A 10456-nucleotide genomic window follows, 5' to 3' on the forward strand; every position below is an offset into this window, starting at 1 on the left:
ATGTTTATAGCAGCATTGTTTGTCATAGCCAGAACCTGGAAACAACCTAGATGCCCCTCAACCAAAGAATGGATAAGGAAAATGTGGTACATTTACACGATGGAGTACTACACAGCAGAGAAAAATAATGACATCTTGAAATTTGTAGGCAAATGGATGGAGCTAGAAAACATTATATTCAGTGAGGTAACCTAGACCCAGAAAGACAATTTTCATATGTACTCACTCTTAAGTGGTTTTTAGACATAAAACAAAGAAAACCAGTCTACAAATCACAATCCCAGAGAACCTAGATAATAATGAGGACACTAAGAGAGACATACATAGATCTAATATACATGGGAAGTAGAAAAAGACAAGATCTCCTGAGTAAATTGGGAGCATGGGGACCCTGGGAGAGGATTGGAGGAAAGGTGAGAGGAAGGGAGGAGAGGAGAGAAAATTGTATAGCTCAATAAAACCAATTTTTAAAAGGGGGAAAGAAAAGAATGGGACACAAGCCATCATGCAAAAATCTATCCATACTGCTTTGTTGTTTGTTTGAAGATCTGTTGTTCCCTCCTAGTTAGGCCAACTCCACGTGGTCACCTTTAATCAAGATAATGATGAAATCATGTGCCATCCATTTTTTTTAACTCTAGCACAATGACAATTCAAAATCCAAAATGGAATCACACTTTATGATATCTTTAAAATTATCCATGCACAAATTTTAAGTTATCAATTCCCAGTGTTACTAATTAACTTTTAACTAGTTTGTTTTAATCTTAATAGATTTAACCATATCTAACAAAATAAACATATACATCTGAAGTTACAGAATGTTCACATTAAAAAAAACATAATTAATTCAGCAGAAATCTCAGAGATGTTAAAGAGTTTGCCCCCAGTCGTGCAGAAGGACAGCTGCAGGCAGATAGCAGTCTTAAGCATCTTACTCCTGGATGAACAAGTGAACAAAAAGGGAAGACACAGAAAGCCTACAGCAAGCGAGGGAGCTCTAGTGGTACCATGGAGGGGTATGGGTGCAATTTCTACTTGGTCTCTCAGGCCCAAATGGACTTTCTAATACTTTCACAGAGAGGGTGGGGTTTGAGCAAAGCTGAAGAAGACTTAGCCAACCCTTAGCCAACCAGAGAGAGATGTCAAGAAAAATATACAGGGAAAGCAAAGGTCCAGAGGCAGAAGACTGTCTGTGTCAGGGGAGAGGAACAGGGAAGGACACCAGTGCAGGAGAACAGAAAGGGAGTGGGGGGCAGGGACAGAGCTCAGGGGTCACTTTGTGAGGACTGTTCTTTACTCAAGGAAATACAGTGTCATTGCTGGGGTGCGGAGGTGCCAGGACCTGGTGCCCTCTGGGGACTGCTATGACCGCTAGGATGACAAACAAGGAAGGCAAAGTGAGGGGTTCTCAACCTGTGGGTTGCAACTCTTTTGGGGTCAAAGGACCTTTGCACACTGGTCGCATATCAGATATCTTACATATTAAATTTTATGCTGATTCATACAAACAGCAAAATTACAGCTGTGAAGTAGCGATGAGATGATTTTAAGGTTGGGGTGGGCGCCACAACATGAGGTATTGTATCAAAGTGTCACAGTATTAAAAAGGCAGGGAACCAATGCTTTACGTCTTGCAGGCATTCATTGTGGAAGAGATAACAGAAGGCCACGTGATCAAGGAACCTAGCACAGTCTGCTCTGCCTTCTGAACCCAGCAGGGTCTGTTTTGGTTTCATTGATCACATTGCCTTTTGTTGAAAGGTAGAAGGTTAAACTAGGTATTCCGGGTACTACCTGTCAAGTCAGAGCTGCAGAGGTCAGAGCTCAGGCTGGTCCAGGGGACCTTACAGCTGCAGGGCCAGTGACCTCCCATGTTGGAGAAATGGTGTAAGGAAAAAGAAAGCAAGGCAACAACTGGAAACCCAGAACTAAGCAAGGCAACAACTGGAAACTGACGCAGTATACACAGCTGAAGTCTAATCAGGAGGATGTGGGCTCTAGACCCCTAAGACTGTGACCTTGATTGAGTAGAAGGGCATCCTGATGCTGAAGGGGTGGAATGCTAAAAATCAGAGCCAAAGTGATCTCAAGGTATCTTAGCTCTTTCAATTGCCAGTGGCTACTAAGATCAGCTCCAAACAATCTACTTTTAGATAAAACTTGAAATGCAGGCTGGGTTGGCTTCAGCTAGTTTTACCCCCCTCCCCCAGGCTAGGAAGGAAATAGCTGCAACTTTGCCTTGCTGTAGCCCCTGCCTCTGACCCACCAATGGGATTGGTTGGTAGGCTGGTTGGTCTTTTCATTTATTTAGTTATTTTTGTAGGGTCTTACTGAACCTGGAGCTTGTTCTATCTCAGGTTGGTCTCTCACTTACAGAGACCCTCCTCAGAATGCTGGGATTAGCCGGGCGATGGTGGCACACGCCTTTAATCCCAGCACTCAGGAGGCAGAGGCAGGCGGATCTCTGTGAGTTCGAGGCCAGCCTGGTCTACAGAACCAGTTCCAGGCTCCAAAGCCACAGAGAAATCCTGTCTCAAAAAACCAAAAAAAAAAAAAAAAAAAAAAAAGAATGCTGGAATTACAGGCATGACCCAACACACCCAGCCCTCCCTCTGTGCTTTGTAAAAACACAAAACCCTGGCTTCCATTTCTGGGACTGTCAAAGTCCACTTAAGGCCTGGAAATACAGGCCCATAATCCCAGTTTCTAGCAGGCTGAGGTCAGAAGATCATGAGCTTAAAGCCTATCTAGCCTCCTTGAGTAGCTTAGTAAGACCCTGACTCAAAATAAAAAGTGGGAAAATAAGTTTGGGAGCCTGAAATTGGAGGTCAGTGGCAGAGACCCCTGGAGTCCATGGCCAGCACACAGAAAAGGCTCCTAAGAACAACAGCAGCAGCGAGCCAGGTATGGGATTGCACACTTTCACTCCCACAACCAGGAGGCAGAAGCTGACAGATTCCTGTGACTTCCAGGCCAGTCTGGTCTGCATCGCAAGTTCCAGGCCTGCCTGAGCTGTATGTGAGACCATGTCTCAATCAATCAATCAATCAAATGGAAATAGAAAAAAATTTCATATTATTTTTTCCAACATTGAATATCACTTACGAATCAAGGATGAATTCATGTCTTAAAGCCACAATCACTCAAATTTGTATCCCAATAAAATATTTTATTACCATTCTAAAGGAAAGTCCATATATTCATATAGTCACAGTTTGATAATAATACACAGAGAGGAGGGTAGAGGGAAGAGAGAGAGAGAGAGAGAGAGAGAGAGAGAGAGAGAGAGAGAGAGAGAGAGAGAGAGAGAGAGAACAGGGACAGCATGATAAACAGGTTTGGGTTTTTTACTTTTTTAATTCAAAATCTCAATCGCCCAGGAGAGCCTCTAACTCACCCAGTAGCAAAGATGAACTTGCATTCCTCCTACTGCCTGTCTTCCAAGAGTTGAAATTGCCAGTGTTAGGAATACAATTGTTTGCCAACATGCTGGGGAGGGGAGTTGGTTTTTTAATAATAAAATGAACGAACGTCCTAGAAGCTTAGGGAACCGTGCAGCTGGTAGACAACTTGCCTAGGGAGCAGGAAGCCCTGAGCCTGATCTTCCCCTACAGATAACCTACGCCTGGAGGTCAGCACCTGGGTAGGGGAAGCTCAGAAAGTCAAGGTTATCCTCGGCAAAGCTTCTTTCTGTAGGAAGCCAAGATTACAATAGGTCTTGTGGCAAAGAAACCAACCGAACTGGACAGTTTATACATGTCACCCCAGAAGGCAGTGGTGGACTTCCATGAAGATGCCAAGAAGGTACCAAAATTTGGGGGTAAAAATCAAATGAGTGTTCATTATGATGTATATCTTATATTTTCTAACTCGTGGCTTATTTTTAATAGTTCACATGTTAAATGGAGGAGAGACTTGAGGGATGGAGCATTGGAAATTAAGGGAAGTAGCAGGTCAGACAGACCAACAGATAGACAGCTGAGGGGATGAAACAGTCTGGAGAAGGATTGCACCAATTCTCCTCAACATAAATGAAAACTGTTATGAAGGTTTTCTCTAAATATCACCCTCAATGTGTAAATAATTCAACAACTCCCTAGTCATTGAAAAATGAATACCACCAAGTAGTGGTGATGTATACCTTAAATCCCACAACTTGGGAGGCAGAGGCAGGAGGATCTCTGTGAGTTCCAGGTCTGGCTCCATAGCTACTAAAAAACCCTATCTCAAAAAACGAAAACAAAATAAAAATGAGAGAAAAGAAAGAAAGAAAGAAAGAAAGAAAGAAAGAAAGAAAGAAAGAAAGAAAGAAAGAAAAATGGACACCAAATGCTACAAGCTGCTCACCGACACACACTGGGCACCCCCTTCCACTCTCCAACACTCCAACTAAAACAAAACTTTCCTATGTCTGGCCAACCTCCCAAACCTAACACAGGACCTCAACTCCCAGCAGCTCTTGGGAGGCTCTCCCTTTCCTTCAAACAAATTGTTTCTTATAAGTATTTTTACTTTGCAGACCACTAAAGTCAAGGAACAAGACTGCAAACATATCCATGCCCTCAGCTCACTGGCCCATTTCCATGTTATATCCAATATTACATATTACTTAGATGCGGGGCTAAATATATAGGGCTTAATCAAAAAGGACCACACAGTTTTCTACAGGTTTCTTCCTATTTCTTATGTTAACTTTGCTTAAGATCGTTTTAATAATTGGTCTATGAAAGTCCATTATCCCGTTCCACCTTCCAAGAGTCCAAAGAAGTCTATTGGATGCTAAGTTGCCCTGATATCTAGAGACTTGCCCCCCCCACCATTGTCCTAAAGTTCTGCACACAATCCCACAGGATCCCATATAACAGTCTATATGGTAGAGAAACCCGAAACCCTGATTGTTTCTTCCAGCATGAGTCTGCAGAAGGCTGTACTCACCAGTAGGTAGGAGAGCCACAGCTTCCTGTTGTAGTCTCTCCTTCTAGTCCTCTGCTGCTCAAGGGCTCCTCCTGAGCTGCCAGTGGCTCGCAGTTCCATCCTTATCTCCCGGCCACACCTTCAAGTGTTTTGTTTGAAAACTGAGTCACTCTAGTTCAACTATCTTTCTCCCAACAGCAGTTATTCACTCGCTTCTGGAGACCTCAAGAAAATAATTAAAATAGCACCCAGGAAGCAGAGGCAGGTTATCTTGTGAGTTGAGGCCAGCCTGATCTGCATTGTAAGACCTTTTCTCCAAGACAGCAAAACAACAAGAACCAAATTTCTGCTAGGCTGAAAATTTGAAATTTTTGCCCCAGCAAAGCTCTTCACCTGCATTCATATTCCAGCCTGGAGATAGTGCTGACTCTCAGATGGTTCCTGGATAAAGGGAATTAAAAAACCTGGAACAACTTCCTCACTTGCAGAGGAATAAAGGGAAAGGCAGAAGAGACATGGAATACAGAGAGAGAGCCCCATGAGGGTCCAGGTGCAGAGGCAGAAGTGCAAGCTGACTCCTTATACTCACTGGTCTGCCATTCAGCTACCATCGTCCTAACACATGTTCCTTACAGCCCATGTTAACAGTGGAAGAGTCTCAGCAAATGAGGGCAGACGAGAGTCTCTGCTTGCAGAAGTGAGGGAGAGAGGATGCAACTTCCAAAGCTGAGCTTCTCCATGTTCTGATGCCCCTTTCCCGTGTACTAACTGGTCTATGTGGCTTCCAAAGTTAGGTACTTGTGCAAGACAGGAAACTGGAAGTGACGATTTTCTGTTCTGGCAAATAGGAGGTGCTACATTGCCCAAAGCAAAATGTTTCCAGGAGGTGCTGTCACTTTGTAGGGCTTCCTCATCTCCCCTAACCAAAGAAATAATTAAATAAACCATGCATGGACTTCTTAAAGAATCTGAAGACAGAATAGCCCCTGAGGATGACCAGTGACTGAGCTCCCAAGGTCCCAATGAGGAGCAGATGGAGGGAGAACACGAGCAAGGATGTCAGGACCACGAGGGGTGCACCCACCCACGGAGACAGTGGGGCTGATCTATTGGGAGCTCACCAAGGCCAGCTGGACTGTGACTGAAAAAGCATGGGATAAAACCGGACTCTCTGATCATGGCGAACAATGAGGGCTGATGAGAAGCCAAGGACAATGGCACGGGGTTTTGATCCTACTTCATGTTCCGGCTTGGTGGGAGCCTAGCCAGCTTGGATGTTCACCTTCCTAGACATGGACGGAGGGGGGAGGACCTTGGACTTTCCACAGGGCAGGGAACCCTGACTGCTCTTTATATTGGAGAGGGAGGGAGAGAGGAGTGGGGGGAGGGGGAGAAGGGTGGGAGGAGGGGGAGGGAAATGGGAGGCTGGGAGGAGGCAGAAACTTTTTTTTCTTTTCCTTTACTCAATAAAAGAAAGAAAGAAAGAAAGAAAGAAAGAAAGAAAGAAAGAAAGAAAGAAAGAGAGAATCTGAGGACAATGTCACAGATCTGCTTGAGGCTAAAAATTCTCCTGGATCATCAGCATCTGAGTAGCTGTCAGATGCTGCCACCACACCCATTTGGGGAAAGACAGAGTCAGGAACATTTCATAGCATTAGGTTTTACCAAATGGACTTAGGATAATCATTGCAGTTTGGATTTGGAGTATTGTTTGTTTGAGACAAAATATCAATGTAATGTACGCTAGCCTGAAACTCCTATGTAGCCAAGCATGACTATAAACTTGCCATCCTCTTGCCTCCCCTTGTGCTGGCATCACAGGTGTGTGCCACCATACATGGGTTTCTGCTGTGCTGAGGTTACAACCCAGGACTCCACACATGTTTGGCAAGTACCCTAAAACTGGCCTCCATCTACAGCCAGGAAGGCCATCTTACAATGAATTCTACGCTCAAATCAAAATGTTCCACAGTCCCTGAGCACCAAGTGAACTGCCCATGCCAGGAGAGCTATATAAAATATGTGCTAAGTCTTGTCAATGTCCTACTCTGGGACTATGACCTTAAACAATATGGACTCCGGTTATTAAGAGTGAATGTTTATAGAGGATGGCAACAATTTATTAGAACTCTGTGACCTGAAAATATCTCCAAGAAGTATATTTAAAAGAAAAAAAAGCGTATGAAGCAATCTATTCCACAGATACTCATTTTGGGAAAAACTCGCGACAATAATATAATGGTCTCTTCTGTCCCTTTAAGAGACAAGCCACCCCCTCCCCTATCTGCTGAGGCAAGTTGATCTTCTGCTTTCAGGCTGAGCTTTCCTTTTTAGTCTCTCTCTCTCTCTCAAAGAGGCAGTTTCTGTCTTTCCCTTCTCCCCACTTCTCCCCTTCCCCCTCTGTCTCTGTCCCTGTCTCTGTCTCTCTGCCTCTCTCTCTGCTCTCACCCCTTCTCCCCTTCCCCTCCATAACCTACCAAATAAATATCCAACTTCACTCTGCATGGCATGCCTATCCGTCTAGGTCTTCACCCACCACAAAGCTTCCTGCCTGGGACCCAGCTGTCTTTGTTACCTGCTATGGTCTCTGGACCTGCTGCCCACTGCCTGCCACTGCTCGGTGACCTGTGGCATGGTCTTATGGCCCACTGCCCACTGCTGCCACTCGGGTACCTGCAATGTTTTTGCTGCTGCACCCCTTAGGGGAACCACAGCACTTTATTTAAACCAGTGCAAATGACAGCTTATTTACACGCATTTGTCTAGAGGTGGAAATGTCATGAAAAAGTCAGACACTCCTCATCGTGTCTCTCAGGTAGAGAAGCAGCTGCAATAGGAGGATTGTAGTTTGTAGCTGTATGCATTCTATCTTTTTATCATTTGAGAGTGTAAAAGACTCATTAATATATGTTCAAAGGATTTTTTGTTTGCTTCTCAATTTGTTTAATATATATTTGTGTGTGTGTGTGTGCGCGCGCGTGGGTGTGTGTATACATGTGAATGTATGCCACATGCATTCTCTTGCAGGCCTGAAGGGAACAATGGATCCCTTGGATCTTGTGTTACAAGCCATTATAGCCCCTCCACACGGGTGCTGGGAAATTCCTCCAAGTCCAGTGGAGGAGCCGCAGGCACTCTGAACTGCTGACACAGCTCTGCAGCCCCACGCTAAACGTGTGACATAAAAATTAGATGAAGGGGCAGCAGGAGCCGCAGCCTGAGCCTTGAACTGAACTAGGAGAGGAAGTAGCTGAGTGACAGATTTATCACCCTGCTTCCTGACTGCGCGCAGCTGTCTCATGTTGCTGCCCCAGTCCTCACCATGATGTTTGTACCCTCAAACTGTGAGCCAAATTATACCCTTTCCTCCTCAGAAGAGTAAACAGAAAACAAGATTTTTTTAAGGAAAATAAAACAAGACTCAAGGTTATGTATTGCTACCAAGATGGAAGTACTTTTATTATGATGATTTTATTTTCTCAGTCTAATTACAGCATTACTTCTTTTTTTTTTCTTTCTATCCTTCCACGCATGTGGCTTACACACATCCAAATGCTACCCTAAGGAACACTTTTCCCTCTACCAAGTAATGCATTACCATGGTTTTGGGAATGAACATTAGATTTTGTCGCATGCGCCAGTTCAGGAAATCACCTATTCCTACTTATGGAAAACCCACTCCATCAGGCCATCCATATTCAAGAGAAGTCACTTGAATTTTATTGAATTGAGTTTGTTGGGCCAAAATTATCCCAGGGCCTGTACCTTTAGGTCTATGGTACAGAAAAAAAGCCTGGCTGGAGTTCAGGGTCTACACTTCGAGGTCTGTATGACAGAGAAAAGCCTGGTTCTAGTTTGGGTGAGGATGAGACAGCAAAAACTAGGTAGACACCCCTCCATACAAAGGGAGGGTTTGTCTGCCTCTCATTGGCTGGAGGTATTCCCGCATCACAGGATCTCACTTAACATATTTAAACTAACACTCACAGTAATAAACTGAGTTCCTGCTTTGACTTGACTCACTATCACCGCTGATTGTACTGCATTGTGGGGCTGTGGAATGGGCAGACAGCACACTCACCTTTTCCTGGGGAATAAGGAGGCTCAGGAAGCCTAGCATGAGTTAAGCAAATATAATGCTAAAAGTTTGTATTTCCAGAGCAGGAGACAAAGACATGGTGAAGCGCTCCTTCCCAGTGCCCTTCAGAATGCAGTGGCAGCAGCTCTGCTCCCGGCTCCCTGGGATATTGATCTATCCTGCTTCATTCTGACTTCCTTGAAGAAAAACTCATGAATCTTCCTTCTCTTAAAACTTTTAAAAAATATTTTATTTTTTCATGTGTATGAATATTTTGCCTACCTGTGTGTGTCCATGCACCACATACATGCCTGGTGCCTGAGGAGGCCAGAAAAGAGTCAGTCAGATCCTTGGGGACTGGAGTCACAGGCAGTTTTCAGCCATCGTGTGGTCACCAGGACTCAAGCCCAGGTCCTCTGAAAGAGCAACCAACACTCCCAATGACCTAAGCTTCTCTCCACCTCTTTATGGCATTACAATCCAGCAGGCAGGTGCTCATCCTTCCAATCACAGTACAGAAACTCATTTCTACCAATGATGAGTCAAGCTACAAGTTCTTGTGAACTTATAGTAAATGGATGCAAGATTATAAACTCAAGTGGAGAGGGGGAACATGCAGCAGGGGTAGCTTTAGTGCTATCCAGTTTGGCCCAAAAATGCAAGCTCGGGTGCAGACCTGTAAATGACCAAATTCTATCAGCCAGATTTCAGACAATGACACATAAAGTAACTATCATACAGATATACGTGCCAACAGCAGAAGCAGAAGAGGACGCCATCAACAGTTTCTACACAGATCTACAGAGCAAGGTAAGTAGGGCACATAGGAATGACATACTAATCGTTATGGGTGACTTCATTGCAAGAGTGGGATCTGGAGAAAGAATGGACTATTACAGCATCATGGGAACATATGCATTCAGACAAAAAAAATAATAGAGGGGAACAACTGCTTGACTTCTGCTATGCAAATGATTTGTACAGATCCAACACAAAATTCAAGTAAGCCCAACCGTCAAGATGCTGGAAGTGGGAGTCCCCCTAACAAAAGCACACACAGCCAAACTGACTCCATTCTGGCCAGCAGGAAACTCTTAACTAGCATCCAAAAGAGCCCTACATTTCCTAGTGCTGACTTAGGGTCAGATCACCAACTTATTATGGCCAACATTCAACTGAAACTTAGGAGAGGCACGCCAGGCAAGATGAACCGGAAGACTGATCACCAGCAACTGATGAGCCCAGCTGTACGGAGAGTACAAGAGAACCTGCTGAAAAGAAGCTGAGGGAAATCAGTAAGCAACCCTTTATGAATATAGAAAGTGAATGGGAGAAAGTCAAAAGACATATAGGAGGCTTCAAAGGAGAAGCTTGGTTATGCAAAAAGGGCAACACCAGTTGAATGGCTTACTGCAGAGATGATGAACCTGACAGAAGAAAGAAGGAAGCTAAAGAGCAAAT

The sequence above is a fragment of the Alexandromys fortis genome, unplaced genomic scaffold (assembly GCF_014885135.2).
Source record: "Alexandromys fortis isolate MF-2015 unplaced genomic scaffold, M_Fortis_MF-2015_v1.1 scaffold_11, whole genome shotgun sequence".
Classification (NCBI taxonomy): domain Eukaryota; kingdom Metazoa; phylum Chordata; class Mammalia; order Rodentia; family Cricetidae; genus Alexandromys; species Alexandromys fortis.